Below are 22,411 nucleotides of genomic sequence, written 5' to 3' on the forward strand. Positions count from 1 at the left end.
CTCCACAAGTTCATGATTTCTGACCTCCTCTCCCCTTCTCCTTAGAAATCCAGAACCAGCTCCTCTCTTCCCTGAGTCCACAGCAAACTGCTCCCCAACTTTGTTCCTCTTGTTAAGCCCCACAGCTTTCCAGTGCTTGCTCCCTGCAGCCTGGATCATCTCCTCCTGACAACCCTTCTCTATGGTCTTCTTCTTCCCCCCGGCTTCCTACTCCATAGTTGCTCCTATATTTCCTTCACCTGTCTTGGAACAACCCATTGGGGCACCCAATACATCTCCTTTTCCAAGAATCCCGATTAAACCATAGAGCAACATTAAATCATCCTAGTGCAAAGCCAACATGGGCATGTCTAAAGTCCAATTTTAATAAGATTGCTCCATTGTTCCTGGCCAATTCAACTAAGGAAATACCCAAAGTCAAGTCCATTTTGAAGATGAGAGATGTTGCTATACAATCCCTACAATGCTTATTTAGAAAATTTTCTTCCCACAGTTTTGTAAAGAGAATGCATCTACTCATTCTACAAATTTATACTGAAGGCCTGCTGCATGTTACCACACAGGGCCACTGATTAAAAACAGGAAGTCTTGTTTCCTGACATGCTCAACAGGCCATGATCCAACACATCCATCCCCTATGTAATGACTCTCATTTACTCCTGAAAATCCTGCCTCTCTGGGAAAAGCCACTAAATAAAACAGTAATTTTATTAAATTTAATGGTGGCTCAGTGGGTAAAGAATCCACCTGCTGTACAGAAAATGCAGGAGACGTGAGTTTGATCCCTGGGTCAGGAAGATCCCTTGGAGGAGGACATGGAAACCCACTCCAGTACTCTTGCCTGGAGAATCTCGTGAACAGAGGAGCCTGGTGGGCTACAGGCCATAGGGTCTCAAAGAGTCCAATACAACTGAAGCAACTGAGCATGAGCATGCATGGGAAAAGCCATTAAATAAAACAATATTTTCATTAATTTTAATGGTAAAAAGTAGAACATACATCATCCTAGCCAATGATAACCAATTTGTACAGGTAGAATAATTTATCAATTGAACAGTGAAGGCAAGTTTCTATAAGTAATAAACAATAGTTTGAAAGTAAATGCAGTTGGTACATGAAATACGGTGCAACTGAAGTTTATTACATGTCACATGGGATGAAGAGGACATGGCAGACAATGAGTGAAGGGAACTGACTGGGAACCCAGTTGAGGAAAGGTACATTCTTCTTTCTGCACCACTGGCTCCATCAAAATGCACTTGAAATAAACTTAAAGCATAGAAAAAAACATTTAGGGAAAAATGAAATCCAAACAGAAGAAGGCTTCTAACCATGGGGAAATGATGCTCTTACCTAACACACTGCAAAGTCTAGTGAATGTGACCTCCTCCTCTTTCTCTTCCTAAAATGGACTGGCACAAAAAAGTGTGCAGAGTAGTATTGCTTGCAATGACACTATTTTTTTAAATGATTTTTTAAAAAATAACCCTGACCACCACTCAAATGACCACTGATAAGGAATGGAAGTAAATTATGATACATCCATGCACAGTAATAATTTGTAGTAATTTTTTTAATCAACAAGGTAACTCTATAATTAATGATACAGAACAATGTCCAAGATATGAAAAACAAGCTGTGGAAATACATGAGTATGATTTATATACTCATAAATATATGCTTGTTTTTTTTTTTAATGATCTTCAATGGATAACACAAGAAACTATTTACAGGTGTTCATCCTAAAGGTGTAAAGGAAGAAGAGGCATTTATTTAATATCCCCAATGACTGTTTGAATTTTATCATAAGCATTAACAACTTTTAGAATAAAAGGTAGGGACTTCCTTGGCAGAAGTGGTTAAGACTTAACCACTTAAGTAGTTAAGAAGTGGTTAAGACTTTGAGCTTACACTTCAGGGGTTGCACGTTCAATCCCTGGTTGGGGAACTAAGATCCTGCATGCCCCGTGGTGTGGCCAGAAAAAAAGACAAAAGTAAATAAGAATTTTTTAATTAAGATCAAAATATAGAGGAAATTTTGCTAACTCTGAAAATTTCATGTTGTTATCTAGATATCTGATTACTCCAGGATACACAGCAGTGCTGGGAGCATTCCCATGGGGGTCACTTTTCTGCTTTGAGTTTTCCTGAAATGTTCCCTCCTCCAGCCTCCAGCTCAGCCATCCTTCCAACCTCTCCTGGTGGAAGGGTAGCAGCCAACAACTTCCTCATTTATCTGATTCACCCACTCTGTGAAATCACTTGAGGGCTTTTCCAAAGGAACAACTCCCTCTTCTAGACATTAATTAAAAAGTCAAGTTGCTGTTTCACTTACTATACTAAGGTCCAAATGGAAAAGTCGAACTTCCCTGACTCCACAGAGGCCCACAGAAGCCTCTCTGAGGAGACTTCATATAAGCAAAGAAAATTCATTTGAAAAGGTGAAGCCTGTCGGTCAGCAGGAGGCTCCCAGTCCCGCAGTGGGTACGTGCCAGGCGCTGCCCTCCACTGTAATAATACCTGTTTCTGTGGAGAGGACACTAAATTCCATCAGGCTGGGCTCTCGGGGCCCTGGTTCAAGACGTGGTAACCTATGCTGACGCCTCCTGAGGTGAATCCGCTTTTTAATCATCTCCTCCATTCCAGTTTCCCCATCCCTTAAACATGGGTGCCTATGCTTACCTCTGCTGCTTTGAGGGGAGAAGAAATCAATCAGGGATGACCAAAGCATGGCATGCTCACAAAATACAATAAAAAAATCGCAGCTATTTCAGCTTAAATACCCACCAGGGCCTCCAGATCACTTGGGAAAAGCATTTCATATGTGAATAGAAACCACACCATCTGCTGTCCTCCCCTAGTTCTTAAATCAAGTCATTGCCAAATCACACATCAAAAAAAGGAGAAAATAAGACCTTTCTGCACTTCATCATAACTTCATGTCTCTGCGTCCCATAGAAGCTCAGTTTTTCCTTCTAAGACCTGGGTCTTCCCCAAGGATAGTCACTCAGGTCAATTTCACAATTGATTGACTTAAAAAAAAAAAAAGTCTATGTCATACACACATACCCCCAACTGGAAGGCACTCTCCAAATACTGAAAAGAATGGGTATCAGATTATCATGTAGGAAGGAAAGAAGGGAGTTTTTCATTTGTTTATTTGTTTATAATTCTAAGAAATGTTTAACAACCTCGGGGCTTTTTGTCTTTTTTTTAGAGCTCATTTTATCTTATTTATTTATTTTTGGCTAGGCCATGCAGCTTGCAGGATCTTATTTCCCTGACCAGGAATTGAACGTGTGCCACCTGCAATGGAAGCTTGGACTCTTAACCACTGGACCACGAGGGAAGTCCTGAGGAAAGAGTTCTTTTTTAGAGATTAACCAAACTAGGAATCTAAATATGAAGAAGTTGGTGAAATAGACCAGAAAGGAAAGCATCATTTTCACAGGCAAACATGTATAATCTCCTCCATCTTCATTCAATAAATATTTAGTCACCTACTAGGATGAAGTGGAGAGATGGGAATACCAGCCCACCTGACCTGCCTCCTGAGAAACCTGTATGCAGGTCAGGAAGCAACAGTTAGAACTGGACATGGAACAACAGACTGGTTCCAAATAGGAAAAGGAGTACGTCAAGGCTGTATACTGTCACCCTGCTTATTTAACTTATATGCAGAGTACATCATGAGAAACGCTGGGCTGGAAGAAGCACAAGCTGGAATCAAGATTGCCAGGAGAAATATCAATAACCTCGGATATGCAGATGACACCATCCTTATGGCAGAAAGTGAAGAGGAACTCAAAAGCCTCTTGATGAAAGTGAAAGAGGAGAGTGAAAAAGTTGGCTTAAAGCTCAACATTCAGAAAACAAAGATCATGGCATCTGGTCCCATCACTTCATGGGAAATACATGGGGAAACAGTGGAAACAGTGTCAGACTTTATTTTGGGGGGCTCCAAAATCACTGCAGATGGTGATTGCAGCCATGAAATTCAAAGACACTTACTCCTTGGAAGGACAGTTATGACCAACCTAGATAGCACATTAAAAAGCAGAGATATTACTTGGTCAACAAAGGTCCGTTTAGTCAAGGCTATCGTTTTTCCAGTGGTCATGTATGGATACGAGAGTTGGACTATGAAGAAAGCTGAGCACCAGAGAATTGATGCTTTTGAACTGTGGTGTTGGAGAAGACTCTTGAGAGCCCCTTGGACTGCAAGGAGATCCAACCAGTCCATCCTGAAGATCAGTCCTGGGATTTCTTTGGAAGGACTGATGCTAAAGCTGAAACTCCAGTACTTTGGCCACCTCATGCGAAGATTTGACTCATTGGAAAAGACTCTGATGCTAGGAGGGATTGAGGGCAGGAGGAGAAGGGGACGACAGAGGATAAGATGGCTGGATGGCATCACTGACTCGATGGACATGAGTCTCAGTGAACTCCGGGAGCTGGTGATAGACAGGGAGGCCTGGTGTGCTGTGGTTCATGGGGTCACAAAGAGTTGGACACGACTGAGAGGCTGAACTGAACTGAACTGAACTGAGGATGAAGTGGGAAGACCTGGAAAGAGCACAGACTTTGAGGAAAGAATGAATGTTGGCTCTACAACTTGCCACTTCTATGATTTGGGGCAAGTTGCCTCACCTCTTTGATCCTAGTTTTCTAATAAGTATAAGATTTTAATATCTCCTTAATAGAGCTGTCTTGAGAATTAATAGCATAACATATTTAAAATACCTAGCATAGTCCTGGCACACGGGACACCATCAAGGTTTGTTATCTATTCTCATTCTCTGTCCCGAGCAACAGTGAGAAGAAAGACAGAGTTCTGGCCCTCAAAGGGCCCGAGAAACCTACTAGAGAAACGTTCCTCCCAAATCCTTTAGGAAAACACTGAAGTCACACCTAGACTGGGGATGTTAACATCTCATCGGCTTCCAGATCAGCAACACAGCTGAGCTATACACATACAAGGGACTATCAGAAGGCAAAAAACCCTTTCCTGAGGAAAACTACAGCTAATCCTGCAATACAAAACTGCCTCGCACCAATTATTCCAATCCAGGCGGAGGTGTCTGTGTATAGTGAATAATTAGTGGCTGCCCCAGTCTTGGCACTGACATGACTGGTGCTATTTAATGTAATTACATTACAGTAAAACGATGAGTTTTCCCATAATTGGTAGTTACAGCATAATTGTGACTACACAGAATATTAACACCCTAATTGCCAGAGCCTTCTGAAAACCGTTAGCTAAGTAAATGTTTCCCTTCTCTCTGGGCAGCAAAATGAGGGAACTGGAACTTTCTAGGACAGCCACTCACTTATGCCCTTCTTGTACTTCATGCACCAATCTCCTCAGATTTTTCCAGGGATGGGACTTTGAGCTCTGCAAGGACTCCACGTCATGGGCTTACCACCCTCCTTCCTTATTAAACCTGCAGTGACAACCAGCAACCATCTGACAGACTCGTTCACAAGTATGACAGCAAGCAGTAGGCTCAGAGTGAGGCAAGTCTGGTTCAAATCCTGGCTTGCCCACATTATTTCCCTGTGACTTTAGCAATCACATTAAGGGGCTTCCCTGGTGGGTCAGATGGTAAAGACTCTGCCTTCAATGAGGGAGACATGGGTTCAACCCCTGGGTTGGGAAGATCCCGTAGAGAAGAGAATGGCTACCCACTCCAGTATTCTTGCCTGGAGAATTCCATGGACAGAGGAGCCTGGCAGGCTACAGTCCATGGGGTTGCAAAGAGTCGGACATGAATGAGTAACTATCACTTTCAAGCTAACTAAGCCTTCTTTTCCTCACTAAAATGGAGATTATACCATTCACCTCATGGTACTAATTTAGCAGGTAAATGAGTTACAGCACATAATAGGTGCTTAAGAAATATTAGTTAAATTTGAGGGTAACTTACTAATCAAAATGAATAGGCTGGGACTTCCCTGGTGGCCCAGTGGCTAAGACTCCACACTCCCCATGTCAGGGAACTAGTTTCCACATGTCACAACTAGAGTACCCATGCCAGAACTGAAAAAGATCTCTCATCCTGCAACAAAGATCCAAGACCAGAGCAGCCAAGTAAATAAATACATAAGTATTTCTTTAAAAATCAATAGGATGTTGTTCCCAGGATTATTTCCGTTTTTAATGGTAAAACAAACATTTTGAATTAAATCAAAGTCATAATTCAGATAGGTAAAATATTTAAGGAAGTAGAACAAGTTTTTCCAAAACTCCTTAAGTGTCATAATAGTGTCTAGCCCCTTAAGAGGTAGAATAGCATGAAGGTTTGATACACATACCACAAGTCCAGATGGCTCAGGTTCAAATCCCAACCCTGACTCTGTGTAGTTGTGGGGCCCTGAGAAGGCGGCTTAACCAATCCACAATACTATCTCCATCTACAAGGGAGGCTTATTAATTGTACTGAACTCCTGGGGTTGTTATGAGGACCAAGTGAGTTAAAACACATAAAGTTGAGAGTAACTGGCACATTGTAAGCACTCAGTGTGTTGATGTTATCAAGACTCTCATTCTATCAACTGCTGATCTAATTGTACTTTCACTGATAAAAGGATAAAATAATCACTAGAACCAGAAGAATGTCCATTTGCATCAAGAAAGCTACAAACTTGGAGAAGGAATGAAAGGTTTATAGTCTCATAGCAGTGATAACTTATGTTCACTTTACGATAAATGCAATAATCTAAGAGTCATTATGAAAAGTAAAATATGAACTTTCCTAAATCCCACCAGTGATACAAAGGTATTAATGTCATTTTGAGACCCCAAGATACTCTAGGATAGACCAATGGAATGGCTCAGAACCAGAACCTGGCTCAATAAAGGCACAAATAGTGAAAAACTCATCAATAAAAATATGTTGTTACTTCTAAATTCAAGGATTAGATTAATTAAGCTGTAGCAGGGTATAAGTTCATGCTTCTCCTTTCCAAGTTTGACCAGTCCAATGAGATGCTTTCAACAAGCATTTTGCTTGCCTTCTATTTTGCCAACTTCTATTACCTCATATTTGGAAAGGGGGTTGACAATACTAAAGAAATAGAAATTTGTGTCTTAAATTGTGTCATCTCAGAATCTCCATAGAGATGAACATCAATGTGAAGCAGAGTTCATTAAATGAAAGGAGACAGATTTATGCCCTATGGTGAAATTGCTATCGTTTCGTCTATCTGATTTCTGGTGGAAATGTCATTCCCTGCTCACCCTCCTCACATACAAACTCTAATCATGAGGGCTACATAGAAGTAGTCACATTCTTAAAGATCACAACCCCAAGACCACTAGTGATTTGTCCTGCACGGGGCCACAGACTCAAACAGAGAAGGTGATAATATTCTATCCAGTTGGCTGCAATTGATCAGCTCAGGGGAAGCCATCTAACTCCTCCCATCACCCTCACCCAATCAGATGTTTTCCAAGGATTGACTCATAGATTGTCTGATTAAGTTGTTTCCAATGGTAAGAGTTATAAGACAGAAAACTTAGAACCACTGGTAGCAATGGTTCCCCTTGCTTTGTATAGAAAAAAGAAAGAGAAAAGAAAGAAGCAGTCTCTAGTGAGAAAAAGTGTAGGTGACACAGTGACAGATAGGAGAGGACTAGAGATGCCCCGGCCCTTCTTTTAGTCTTTTCTCTTCCTGTATTTCTAGGATTTGATTAGCTAGCCTCCCTTGGATTCCATAGGCTAATCAATTCTCCTTTCTGACTAGTTATATTTCTGTCTCTTGCAACCAAAACAGCTTTCCTTAGATGTGTCCCTAAATTCTTGGAAGAAGCAAAATGTCACCTTTAAAAAAGCGTAAGTGGGTGAGTTTTGATACCATCTCCCAAAACATTCTCAGATATTTTCACAGAAGGAAGAAAAGATAGGCTGTGTGGTTCAGTGAATAAAGAAGGAAACTTCCAGGCCTCAGACTGAAGAACTCCTTCCACCATTCTCCAGTTAGTCACTTGCCCGTAAGCCTATTTAGCCATTTATAAAAGGATTATATTACAAGACTTCTTTCTAAGACTCCTTCAAGCGCCCAAATCCTAATTTTCAGTTATATTTCTCTAAGTCAATTGCTTCTGGGCTATTAAGATTCCCCGGTGTCTGTCTAGCAGAAGTTGTTTTTTCAAAAAACTTCTCCCCATTCTCCTTTGGTTAGTCTGGAAGCCTGTGTTAGCATTTGAGCCACTAATTTTCTCACTCATCCCCTTTCTTCAATTAAATCCAGCACTTCTCAGAAAATGGCTGGAAGGCTACAGCTTGGATGGCAGAGAAAGAGGATTAACGGGAGCGGCTTGTGGGCGAGATAAGACTAATGAAGAAACAGTGTGCAGTGATCACCTCTCTGGAGAGGAGTTTAACCTTGCGGAGGAACCAGTGGTGGCTGGAGACACCCATTCCTTTGAGAGAAGGTTGCAGAAATTAGCCTACAGGGTTACACTCAGCAAGGCAGAGGGCCTTAAGGAAAGGCGCTTGGAATTGATTCAGGCCCATCTGTGGGCAGCAGATGTCACCAGGAGCTTGGGGCTGGGATGGGAGCCAAGGTCAAGGAAGAAGTCAGGAGAGCCCTGGTGACAGAGCTGCGGAGCCGGCGGCCATGTCTGCCACAGAAATGAACCGCTTGCTTCCAACACTTGGAGCCAGCTTTGCGGTATCCAAGAAGCACTGGAAGGAAGATGGAAAAAGCGCCTCCCAAGCAGGTCGCAGCCTTGCCTGGGACGTCTGAAATGGAATGTTTAATCACTGCAGCACACTTTCTCCAGCCTCCTCAGTTCAGAAGGAAATCCCTAATGAAATGATTGTTCTGCTGACTGAATTAAAGATTTCCAGTTAGGATGCTTGTAAACACACCAGCGTTAATGCGTTCAAACGTTAATGGCAGCAGCTTTGTGGAGACCCTGACCCCACAGTGAACTCATCTCAGGCAGCAAAGTTTTGGGAGAAAATGGAGCTAGCCAAGGGGAACCAGCTGTGGTTGCCAGAACATTCTCAGCCTGGAAAAGTACTTCTGATTAGGAAAAGGGGGAAAGGGAGAGAAGAGGACGAGAACTGTACCTAAAGACAGAAGGGGGATTTTCCTCGTGGTCCAGTGGCTAAGACTCCCTGCTCCCAATGCAGAGGGCACAGGTTTGAGCCCTGATTGGGGAGCTAAGATCCTGCATACCACACTGCATGGCCTAAAACAATGTATTTTTTAAAATTAAAGATGGGAAGGAAGGGGTCAGAGGACAGATAAAGCTGCTCCTGTCCTGATGGACAACCTCTGCCATCTCCTCCACCCAACTTTATAACCAACTCTTTTTTTTTTACAAATTTATTTATCATTTTATTTATTCTTGGCTGTGCCGCATCTTCATTCTGGCACACAGGTTTTCTCTAGTTGGGGGGAGGCTGGGTGGGGACTACTCTTCTTTCCTTTCAGTATGTGGGCCTCTCATTGTGGTGGCTTCTACTGTTATGGAGTACAGAATCTAGAGCGCAGGGGTTTCTGTAGTTGTCTCACAGGGGCTTGGTTGCCCTGAGGCCTATGAGGTCTTCCTAGACCAGGGATCGAACCTGTGTCCTTTGCATTGATGGGCTGATTCTTAACCACTAGGCAACCAGGGGAGCCCCACACCCACTCAAACCTTCTCTTTACTATCTCAGTTTTTTAATCATATATTCCACAGTTTGAAGCCACACTGAGTATATCTGCCCAAGATCCATCTAGTCAAATCTATGGTTTTTCCAGTAGTCATGTATGGATGTGAGAGTTGGACTATAAAGAAAGCTGCTGCTGCTAAGTCGCTTCAGTCGTGTCCGACTCTGTGCGACCACATAGACAGCAGCCCACCAGGTTCCCCCGTCCCTGGGATTCTCCAGGCAAGAACACTGGAGTGGGTTGCCATTTCCTTCTCCAATGCATGAAAGTGAAAAGTGAAAGGGAAGTACCTCGGTCATGTCCAACCCTTAGCAACCCAATGGACTGAAGCCTACCAGGCTCCTCCATCCATGGGATTTTCCAGGCAAAAGTACTGGAGTGGGGTGCCATTGCCTTCTCTGAAAGAAAGCTGAGTGCTGAATAATTGGTGCTTTTGAACTGTGGTGTTGGAGAAGACTCTTGAGAGTCCCTTGGACTGCAAGGAGATCCAACCAGTCCATCCTAAAGGAAATCAGTCGTGAATATTCACTGGAAGGTCTGATGCTGAAGCTGAAACTCCAATATTTTGGCCACCTGATGCGAAGAACTGACTCATTTGAAAAGCCCCTGATGCTGGGAAAGACTGAATGCAGGAGGAAAAGGGGAGGACAGGGGATGAGATGGCTGGATGGCATCACCGACTCGATGGAAGTGAGTTTGGACGGGAGCTGGTAATGGACAGGGAAGCCTGGCGTGCTGCAGTCCATGGGGTCACAAAGAGTCGGACATGACTGAGCAACTGAACTAACTGAGCCCCACACGCTGATCCAACATGTTGAAGAGAGAGAAATAATTTTCCCCCCCAATGTGTTTTTTAAAGCCATCAGAAGGGTGTGCATGTTTAGAGGTGGCCAGCTCACCTGTGACCTCACAGGGTCCACAGCGAGGATGACACACACAAGCCAGCCTTAGAGGTGACAGGCGACAGCCCACTTCCTGCGATGGCCCTGCTGCCATCTGCATCTGAGTCAGTGGGGGACCGAGGCACAGGGGGCCGCGACGGTGGCTGCCAAATTACAGAGCAGCCGCACCGAGGGTGGTGGGGGCAGGGAGGAGGACGCCCACTAATAGCTCTCGAGCATGTCTTCTAAAAAGCGAGTTAACCAAACAAGCTGCTATCCCTTAATCCCTCCCACTCCTGCCTGAATGTACGCTAATTGAAAATTAAGTTTTCAATTTGAAGCCATTTTCTAATTCTATCTCATTCAGGAGCGGTTAGAGCCCCGGTGTTTTGCTGAATTCCCAACTTGCTTTTCACAAGCTGCCTCAGGAAGCCTACAAAAGAGCCTTGTCATCACATCCCTGACAGCAGCAGGCAGGGCAGGGGCCAGGCTAAAGATGCTACAGATCTTGACTGGAAGTGGAAGACCCCCTTTTCACACCCCCTGGGTCAAATTTGGCAAGAGAGACTCTCTCATTCATCACTGCCCCATTCCCAGAGTGTTAGGGAAGCCTCGCCAATGAGACCACAAGCTCCCTGCGGGCAGGTACTCTGGTACCTAGATGGCCCTTGATCTTCTAGGGTTTCAGACTCCAGGGCACGGACCTGCTTAAAAGAAGAGCAATGTGTCATACTAAATAATGAAAAACTGGTTTACTGGGGGCTCTGTATGGCAGCTTCCCTGGTGGCTCAGATGGCAAAGAATCCCCCTGCAATGCATGAGACCAGGATTCAATCCCTGGGTTGGGAAGATCCCCTGGAGAAGGGACTGGCAACCCACTCCAGTACTCTTGCCTGGAGAATTCCATGGACAGAGGAGCCTAGTGGGCTATAGTCCATGGGGTCGCAAAGACTCAGACACGACTGAGCAACTGAGCGCCTGCATTAAAACCTAAAATGAAAATTACAGAAATTGATTTATTTTTGCTTATATGTGATAAAATGTAGGTCATCGTTATTCCAGAACCAAGAATAAATCGTGTATTGATTCCTTTGGCGTAATTTTTCCACACGATTGTATGACTGCACAGTCAAGCATTCTTGATTTTGTATTTAACTTTCACAGCAAGAGCAAAGAAGAGAATCCTTTTTGAAAAATACTTAAAATCTTTCTCAGTTTTCCCAAGGGACTCTCTTAGGCATTGGATATTCTAATCATTCTCTCTTGAAGACGCTCAGACATCCTCATCCTTGTCTATGGCTTTAATTTTGAAGCGTTCTTCACAATCCAGTTTTGCCAAACAGCATACATGCAATTCAGATGATCTTCCAACCTCAGTTCCACTGACTTCATGAAATCCCATCGCTTTTGTAGTATCTCCAGTTTCACTTTGCAGTTGACTTACATTGAATTTGCTTCGCAGTTATCAGATGTTCATCTTTCATAAGTCATCAAGAGCCTGACACCCACCCACAAAGACACAGGGTAACACAAGAGGATGGAGACCAGGGCAGATCAGGGAAGGATGTCTGATGGGAACCGTTGTAAGTGGTGGGTTCATTAGAGAATATTTTCATTTGCAAAACCTTTCCTGAGCAATTTCATAGGATTCCCATGATTTGTTAAGTAACTCAGAAGTGTGCCACAGGTTGTTACTAGCAGGGGGGTGATTTCAAAATAATCTAATTCCAATGAATGGCTAGGCTACTAGGGAGGAAAAAGAAGGAGGCTTTTGGGGGGAATTTAACTCATGAAGTCTTCCCAAGACATCATTATAAATAAACTGTGATAAATGGCATGACCACTACACCCCCCTCTTCTCAGTGTCTGTGCCAAGCAGAAATCTCATGTGCTTTGACTGAAATGCATGTCTGAAAATGCAGATTTCATGATTAATGGAGCTTGAGTGACATAAGTGGAAACTGAAATCTTGGGAACAGAAGGAGATGGGTAAACAATACATGTGAATTTGCCTGGGGCTTGAGAAATGGGAGAGGGGAGCAGGGATAGTGATGCAGAAGCTTAAAGAAGCTTCCAGGGGCAGGCAGAAGTAAAAAGACTAGAGGAAACTCAAAGCTCAAGTGGGACAGGAAAGGAAAAGAAAGATCCAGTATAAATACAGGCCCCCCCTTGCTGGAATTGGACTAAGACACCAGCTCTTAAAAGCGCAATTCACAGAAAGAAAAGCAGTGGTTTGAGTGCTTATAGAGAACGTAGTTCAACAAGGAACTTGAGAGCTGGACTTGGTTCTCCCACCCGATTGTGCTTCAAATCTGCATCCACTGTTGTATGACCACAGGTAAGTGACCTAACTTCTCTGCCCTTCTGTTCCTCATTAATAAAACAAGATGTCACTTTCCATTTCAAAGAGCCTTTGAGGGTTAGAGCTAGTATCCATGTTACTGTGATATATACTGTATCCTGCCTGGTACACGTTAGTCTCTCACTAAGTGGTAGCTATGATGATGATATGGGCGAGGCCAATGCGTACCTGAACTTCCCAGGTGGCTCAGTGGTAAAGAATCTGCCTGCCAATGCAGGAGACACAAGAGACACAGGTTTGACCCCTGGGTCAGGAAGATCCCCTGGCATAGGAAACAGCAACCCACTCCAGTATCCTTGCCTGGAAGAGCCCATGGACAGAGAAGCCTGGAGGGCTTCAGTTCACAGGACTGCAAACAGTCTGACACAAATAAGCACGCTGAGCACACATGTGCCCAGCCACAGGAGAACTGTATAAGCCTGAGCCGACAACAGGTACTAATTCTGATCGCACTGCAAAGCAGACCTTGCTCTCTACACACATGATGGAGGTGTGAGCACTAAGGAATAGGCCGTCAGAGCCAAGTAAGGAAGAGCCTGTAGTCATCCAGCATTGAGGCAAAGTGAAGGGAAGCCTCGAGTCAGCACATGCTCTCAGAGGTGACCAGGAGCAGCTTCCCCTGCATGTGGCCAGGACAGTCTCAGCCCAGAAATCAGACAACGTGTGTGTGAAAAGTTTTGCCATCCTTGACACTGCAAGATTAACGGCAGGAAAAAGAAGACACCACTGCAGTACCAAATCATGGAAAAGGCAGGATGATTGGGAGGTTAATTCCTGGCTTCTTGAAAATGATAATAAGGACATCAGTCTAAGGCTTTCATGCCAGGTACTTGGGTCAAGTCAGGTTCCCTGGCAGCAGAGCCTAAAGCCATCACTTGGATGCATGTGACTTATTGAGGTCATGCACTCAGGAAGGACCTGAATGGGAGTGAGGCAGTAGGAAAAAGCTGGGCAAGGATGCAGTCTCAGAGGAGGTCTAGGCTTGGTCAGTAAACAGGGAGGGGAGTCAGCCTCCCAGGCATCTCCAAAAAGGTGGCTCATGTCAGCCAAAGACAGGGCTCCATAGAAGGTCACAGGTATGAGCTGTTAGCCATGGATCAGGATGGGTGCCTGGCCTCGTAAAGGATCTGGGAGGGGCATCAATGGTTTCGACTCCAACGCCATTCTAGGCAGGATCTTTGGGGGCATTCATTCATGATGATCCCCTGAGATCCTCCTGATCTACAGAGGAGAAAAGTGAAGCTCAGATAGTCTAAGTAACTTGCTCTCAGTCACCCAGCTCATGCGACAGCCAGGATATGAACCCTGGCACTCTGGTTCTGGAACCCATACACCGGGCCACTGTTCCACCTTATGAGATACTGTCAGAGGCTGAATTGTCCCCTCCAAAAAAAACGTTTGAAGTCCTAACCCTCAAAATTTGAGCTTACTTGGGTATATGGTCCCTGGAGATGGAATGAGTTAAAATGAAGTGGTTGTAGAGTAGGACATGAAGTACGAAGTGTCCTCAAAAGATGTCCTTAAAAGAAGACACGTGAAGAAAGAACATCATGTGAAGACAGAGGCGGGGATTAGGGTTATGCAGCAGCAAGCCAAGGACCTCCAAGGACTATCGGCAAAACAGCAAAAGCTAGGAAGAAGTGAGGAAAGATTCTCCCCTACAGATTTCAGAGGGGGCGTTGCCCTGCTGATGGGTTAATTTCACACTCCTAGCTTCCAGAATCAGAGAAGGCAATGGCACCCCACTCCAGTAGTCTTGCCTGGAGAATCCCAGGGACGGGGGAGCCTGGTGGGCTGCCGTCTATGGGGTTGCAGAGTCGGACATGACTGAAGCGACTTAGCGGCAGCAGCCTCCAGAATAGTGAGAGAAGCCTGACCAAGCCTAGACCTCTTCTGTTTTGGGTATTTTTGTGTTTTTTCTGGCTGCAGTGGGTCTCAGTTGCCTCACACAGGATCTTCATTGCAAACAAAAGACTGGTTCCAAATCGGGAAAGGAGTACATCAAGGCTGTCTACTGTCACCCTGCTTATTTAACTTCTATGCAGAGTACATCATGAGAAATACCAGGCTGGATGAAGCACAAGCTGGAATCAAGATTGTCAGAAGAAATATCAATAATGTCATCTCAGTTATGCAGATGATACCACCTTATGGCAGAAAGGGAAGAAGAATTAAAGAGCCTCTTGATGAAAGTGAAAGAGGAGAGTGAAAAAGCTGGCTTAAAACTCAATATTCAGAAAACTAAGATCATGGCATCTGGTCCTATCACTTCATGGCAAATAGATGAGGAACAGTGGAAACAGTGGCTGATTTTATTTGGGGGGGCTCCAAAATCACTGCAGGTGGTGACTGCAGCCATGAAATTAAAAGATGCTTGCTCCTTGGAAGAAAAGTTATAACCAACCTAGACAGCATATTAAAAAGCAGAGACATTACTCTACCAACAAAGGTCCATCTAGTCAAGCTATGGTTTATTCCGGTAGTCATGTATGGATGTGAGAGTTTATAAAGAAAGCTGAGTGCGGAAGAATTGATGCTTTTGAACTGTGCTATGGGCAAAGACTCTTGAGAGTCCCCTGGACTGCAGGGAGATCCAAACCAGTCCATCCTAAAGGAAATTAGTCCCGAATATTCATTGGAAGAACTGATGCTGAAGTTGAAACTCCAATACTTTAGCCACCTCTTGCCTACCGACTCTCTTGTTATGATCCGAGGGCTCAGTAGTGCAATGAGAGCTTAGTTTCTCCTTGGCATGTGGGATCTTGGTTCCCTGACCGGGGATCGAACCTGCATCCCTTGCATTGCAAGGTGGATTCTTAACCCCTGGGCTACCAGGGAAGTCCTTTATACTGTTGTTTTAAGCCATCAGTTTGTTACAGGTGCCCTTGGACCCCAATATAGGTCCTCAGAGAAGGTACTAAGTATTGGGAAAGAAACTGTTCTAGTATAGTTATTAAGTTAAAGTTCAAAATAATGGTTTACTCAAATGTATATTATCATCACAGGCAAGTGTTTCAAACTGATGTTTATACAAGAAATTCATACAAGCCTCAGGGAGACGTTAAGCTGCATGTTTAAGCTCTGGGGCTTGGAGTCATACTGGCTGGTGATAAAATTCTACCTCAGCCCTTTGTTTAGCAGCTGTGTAGCCTTGGGTCAGTGTATTGACCTCTCTCCTCTTCACGTTTTTCATTAATGAAACGGTGAAAAAAGTGGTACTCTCTCCTTAGAATTCCAAGGAGGATTAATGAAATAATACACTTGGCATATAGCATATAGTCTGGTACAGAGTGAGCACTGAAGGTGGGATATTATTTCCATCACTGCTTTGAAATCCAGCCACTGTGGCCTTGGGTAAAGCTGAGTTCACTTCTCAGTTCTACTCCTGGGTATCCATGCACTTCTGAGCCTCCTTTCCTCAGCTATAAATGGGGTTGAGCTAACGTACTGATGGAAAAGTAAAGCAATCAAATATATCCTCTAAGAGTATTAACACTCTTTGTAAATATGACATGTGATAATGATGCAAGCTTATCGTCCTCCACTAATTAAAGAGAGTTGATTACGGGGCTGGCAGAAGGAATCGTTTCCTTCCAGGATCCTATAGGTGAGAACCTCTCGACTTTAATGAGTGTGAGTGTCACCTGGGTTGCTGGTTAAACTGCAGATTCTGATTCAGCGGGTCTGGGATGAAGCCTGACATTCTGCTTCTCTAAGGAGCTCTCAGATGGTGCCCACGTTGTGGGTCCAACATTCACTGAGGCATGCAGATGCCTGGTGAAATACCATGAGATTTGCCAGTCAGATGGAGTCTACATCTTAACCCTTAGGACTGCATCCCCTCTGAATTTAGCAAAATAATATATCCTTGTTGTGGGAACAAAATAGAAGCTCTTGTGTTATAAATTTTATATCTGTGCTTGAAGTATTGGGAGTAAACACTGTCAGAAGAACTAAGACCCCTGGGGTGGAGAGGACCGCCTATTTGTGCCCTGAGGGGTGCTTAAGCCTTCCCAAGGGAACCCTCTCAATCTCAATCTTTTCCACCACTCCCACCGGCTGGATACCAAGACACAGCGGAAGAGCGAACGCTGGATGAAGAAAAATGATGGGGAGTTATTGCCACCTACTGGATTAGGAAAGAAAGGTAAGGGTACTCATAGCAAAATATTTCACAGATCCCAGCTCTTTAGTCTAAAAAGGGCCGACGTGTATGGCTGATTCACTTTGTGGAACAGCAGAAACTAACACAGCATTGTAAATCAACTATACTCCAATATAAAAATTGATAAAAACAAAGCTGGAAGCAGTGGTCAGGAGCAAAAAAAAAATTTTTTTAATCTGAGAAGAGCCAGGAAAACTAGAGGAATGAGGAATTATAAAACAGGAAAAGACCTTTGGAGACCGTAGGTTCAACCCTCTGATCATTGAGTTCACGCCAGACTATAAACCATCCAGCTGGATGCCATCTCTTTCCTCGGTCTTTTTGCCTGTTCTAGAAAGAACAGCAGCTATAATTCACTGAGGGCTTACTATGTGTACCCAGGGACATGATTTGTATTATCTCATTTAATCCTCACAGCAACACTCACGTTAAACAGTATTGTTACCACCTTTGCAGGGGAGGAAACAGAAGCTTGGAGAAGTTAAGGAATTTGTTTAAGATTTGTTTAAGGTCACCAGGCAGGAGGTGTCAGCTCCAAAGACTGAACCTAACCGGTAACTAAGGGCGGGAACAGACCAACCAGCTCTCTGCTCTCCTGGCTGTGTGGGCAAAGAGCAGTCACTAAAGTGGGGAGTCAGGATCCCCCTTTCATTCTCTGATCTGCTCTCACATCAACACCAGGCTATATCCTTCACTTTAGTTTTGGGACAGATTCCAAAATTGAGGCTGCTTTGGTCAGCAAGTGACAGAATTGTATCAGGTTGGCAAAAAAGTTCGTTCTGATTTTTCCGTAAGATGTTTTGGAAAAACCTGAATAAATGTTTTGCCCAGCCCAATACATTCTACATCTTGGGATGTGTCCACTGCACTAGCTTTCTAGGGCTGCTGTAACCAAGTACCACAGACTGAGTGGCTTAAAACATAACTTAAAGAAAAACAGGACTTTGTTCTCTTGTAGTTCCAGAGGCTGGAATTATGAAACCAAGGCATCAGCAAGGTCATGCTTCTAAAGGCTCTAGGGGAGGATTCGTCCTTGCCTCGTCCTGGCTCCCAGCGTTTGCCAGGAATCCTGGTTTGTGGACACATCACTCCGGCGTCTGCCTCCATCATCACATGACCATCTCCCTGTGTGTCTCTGCGCCTCTTGTTTTCTTATAAGATTACCAGTCACACTGGATTAAACCCCTGCTGCCCTCTTCCAGTATAACCTCAGCTTAACCAATGACATCTGCGACAACTCTTATTTCCAAATAAGATTATATTCTGGGAAGGACTTGAATGGGGTGGGGGAGAAGTAGCATTCAACTCAGTGTATATCCACCCTAGTGGCTTTCAGAGTGACCAGTGAAGTTAGGTTCAAATCCTGGCACTACCCCTGACCAGCTGCATAATTTGGGACATGCTAGCTAACTTTGTTAAACATGTTTCCTCACCTATAAAACGGGTATGATAATAATTATCTCCATCTCATAGGTTTAATGTGAAGATTAAATAGTTAATACATCAATGGTAACTCTCAGAACCTAGCAGTAGGATGTAACTTGTAGAGCCCCAATTACCTGAGGTTTGAATCCTGCTTTGCTGTTTACTAGCTGTATAGTCCTGGGTAGGTTACTCCACCATCTTGGTCATAGGATCCTAAGTGGTAAATTGAGGGATAATGACGATGGTGATTATACCTACCCATGGGGAGTAGGGTGGTTGTGAACATTTAAAGAGTTAGAACAGAGCCTGGCACATAATAAATGCTCAATAAGTGGGCTTCCCTAGTGACTTAGGCAGTAAAGAATCTGCCTGCAATACAGCAGATGTGGGTTCAATCCCTGGGTCAGGAAGATCCCCTGGAGAAGGGACTGGCAACCCACTCCAGTATTCTTGCCTGGAGAATTCCAGGGACAGAGGAGCCTACAGTGCATGGTCAGACATGACTGAGTGACTAGACACAACAAACCTTACCTAAGATCATCCATCTCAGAGCTCTGGTGAAGGATTAAACGATGAATCCATCAAGGCCATGGGTCTCGGTCCTGCTCACTAAACGTGGACGATGATGAATTTACACTAGACTGGTAAGAGAAAGCAACAGCTGGAGCCTTGGGCCAGAGCAACTCCATAGGCAGGAAAATTTTAAAAGTCAATATTCTGGGTTCTACAATTTTAATTTCAAAGCAAGGATTCTGAAGGTAGCTGAGTTGAATGAGCCTCCAGACTGGTAACTCCCCCGGGTGATAGCTCTGTCCCCTTCCCTCCCACACAAGCCCAAAGGCCCTGCCTCCTGGTCCAGCTCTGGGAGTCCACTCAGGGTTGCTGTGATGAGTGATACAGTCCCCCCAGCTCCTTCCTTCCTTGGGGTCCTTGCCATCAAGCCCACAGTTTCCTTTCCACATTAAAGGTTTGATTCCCAATCTCTGAAGGAGAAGTAAAATACAACAAACTGGGGGTAACAGACTACCTTAAGATGCTACCTTATCCCAGACATAGATCACGGTCTAGGGCAGTGGTCCCCAACCTTTATGGCACCAGGGACCAGTTTCATGGGAGACAATTCTTCCACAGTCATTGGGGATGGATGGGGATGGTTCAGGCCATAATGCTCACCTTCTACTGTTTGGCCCAGTTCTTAAGGGGCCACAGACAGGTAATGGTCTGGTCAGCCTCCCTGGGGTTGGAAACCCCTGTCCTGGATGATGCCTGCAAATCTGATGATCTCCTCCTCTTTCTTTCCTGAAGATGGGGGTCACCATTCCTCTATCACAGATGCCAAGCCTTCCTACCTGCACAGGAATGACCTCCTACTGGTGGAGTTTAGGAAGGCTCAAAGTGAATCATCTGCATTCATTCATTTAAAAGATATTTACCCACCATTTTCCAAGGGTACGTGCTGGGTCAGGCTCTGTGGGTGCAGCCGTGAACTGTACACCTTCCAGAGCTTTACTGTCCATCAGGGAGCCACTAGTGATGGGGGAATATTTCTACTTAAAGTAATTTAAACCAAATAAACATTAAAGTAGATTTCCTCACTTTCACTAGCCACATTTCAAATACTCAAAGCCACATGTGGGACTTCCCTGATGGTCCAGTGGCTAAGACTCCATGCTCCCAATGCAGGGGGCCTGGGTTCAATTCCTGGTTAGGGAACTAGATCCCACATGCTGCAATTAAGACCCTGTGAGCCAAATAAACAAACAAATAAAAGCCACTGTGACTCTTGCCCACCACATTGGGCAGTGGAGGTATAGAACATTGCCATCACGGCAGAAAGAGCTCTTGGAGGATGCTGGTGTAGAAAGGGAAAGAGGCATTGATTAAATCCACCAAAAAAAAGGGGGGAGGGGATTAAATAATTGCTTCTCTCAGCATCTCCAGAAAGGGTGGCATCAATCTTAAAGGGCCCCTGACTCACAGAGGAAAAGCTGTGCCCAGTTCTCCTCCTGGGTCTCCTTATACTGTGGGGGTCTGAGAGGAAGGGGAAGGGGGCACCATTTCTTGGAAGCCCCTTCCCCACCTGGGCTCTGGGCTCTGAGTCTCAGGACTGGGGCAGTGATACCTGCACTGATACAGCTGCGGGAGCAGAAGCTGAGAGAAGTTACACCAAAGGGAAGCTGAGCTGAAGTCTCTCAGAGCCAGGACTTGAACCTGGATTTGACTCCAAGCCTGGGCTGCCTCCTGGTAGGGTTAAGAGCTCTCTTCTGGTAGGGTTAAGAGCTTCTCTTCTCACCAGGAGGCAGAAGGTGCTGACAGAGAGAATCCCAGATGGCTCCTGAATCCTAGGGCCCCACTGCATTCGAGTGGATCCATATTCTCACTGTCATCCCTCAGATGGTAAGCTTTCTTGGGATTCACAGCCTCAGTTCAGTTCAGTTCAGTTGCTTAGTCATGTCCGACTCTTTGCAACCCCATGGACGGCAGCACGCCAGGCCTTCCTGTCCATCACCAACTCCTGGAGTTCACTCAAACTCATGTCCATTGAGTCGGTAATGCCATCCAACCATCTCATCCTCTGTCGTTCCCTTTTCCTCCTGCCTTCAATCTTTCCCAGCATCAGGGTCTTTTTCAAGGAGTCAGCTCTCTGCATCAGGTGGCCAAAGTATTGGAGTTTCAACTTCAGCATCAGTCCTTCCAATGAATATTCAGGACTGATTTCCTTTAGGATGGACTGGTTGGATCTCCTTGCAGTCCAAGGAACTCTCAAAAATTCACAGCCTAGGTGAATGCATTCCAGTCTGGGTACCACTACTTATTAACTGTAACTTGGCAATGATTTAGGCTTTCTGTCCCTCAACCTTCTCACTTTTAAAACGAAAGAGATAGTTCTTACCTCATGGGTCTTAAGAGGTTTTCCTTTTATAAGTATAACTGACAAATAAAATTATTCGATATTTCAAGTATAAAAGGCGATGATTTGTATACACATATAGTGTGAAAGTAAAGCCACACAACTCACATCCGGGATTTGAGCCCACACCGCAGGACTCGAACACAGCCTAAACCCAGACTTGAGCTTCAACCACAATCTTTTAACTGGGATCATACCCCCGGTCTCAGGACTTTATGAAACTCAGGGCTCAGGTTCTTGATGTCTCATCGCAGAAAGTATTCGGTGAGAGACAAAGTGATAGGTAAGGAGTGGATTTATTTACAGAGATACACTCTCCACAGACAGACCGTGGGCCATCTAAAAGGGTGAAGTGAAAGGCGCTCAGTTGTGTCTGACTCTTTGTGACCCTGTGGACTATACAGTCCATGGGATTCTCCAGGCCAGAATACTGGAGTGGGTAGCCTTTCCCTTCTCCAGGGGATCTTCCCAACCCAGGGATCAAACCCAGGTTTCCCACATTGCAGGCGGATTCTTTACCAGCTGAGCCACGAGGGAAGCCTCTAAAAGGGTGAGAGGCCCCAAAACACAGTGTGAATAGTTTTTTGTTTCTTTTTAAAACGAATTATTTATTTACTGAACCTGGGGCAGATCAGATACACATTCAATTTTACATTTACATCTTTTAGCTCAATTTTGAAGTGTTTACACACACACACACACACACACACACAAATTGGCATGCTACAGGTGTCCTAAGGTAAAACACAGTCACCTTAAACCGTTGCAAGTATTTTCACCCAAGGTTAAAGAACTGTTTATCCTGCACATGAAAACTTGTAACAAAGTTAAATTAACTATAGGAAACTCATTACTTGTAGTTTTTCCCTTGCAAAGATTAAAAAAAAAAAAGTACAAATAACCGATATATCCATCAGTCACACCATAATCCTGGATCATCCCCACACCAAAACCAGATGCTCCTTGAATTTTAAACCCATCATCAGAGACCCAGAGAAAGT

At 44.4% G+C, this 22,411-nt stretch overlaps 1 long non-coding RNA gene across 14 annotated transcripts in view; it reads right to left on the reverse strand.

Annotated features, from left to right (window-relative positions):
• LOC147358457 (uncharacterized) overlaps nucleotides 1-22,411 on the reverse strand; it is a 72,037-nt gene that overhangs the window by 43,908 nt on the left and 5,718 nt on the right. For 4 of the 14 annotated variants that reach the window (XR_015142300.1, XR_015142295.1, XR_015142297.1 and 1 more), the window contains exon 3: nucleotides 19,031-19,140. The exons of the other annotated variants lie outside the window; for them this stretch is intronic. This is a non-coding gene — a long non-coding RNA (uncharacterized LOC147358457). The remainder of the gene's footprint in view (nucleotides 1-19,030; nucleotides 19,141-22,411) is intronic. 14 annotated transcript variants of the gene reach the window in all.

This window comes from Bos grunniens, chromosome 15, assembly GCF_055505025.1.
Source record: "Bos grunniens cultivar Pamir isolate PY7600 chromosome 15, Bosgru_T2T1.0, whole genome shotgun sequence".
In the NCBI taxonomy this organism is placed as follows: domain Eukaryota; kingdom Metazoa; phylum Chordata; class Mammalia; order Artiodactyla; family Bovidae; genus Bos; species Bos grunniens.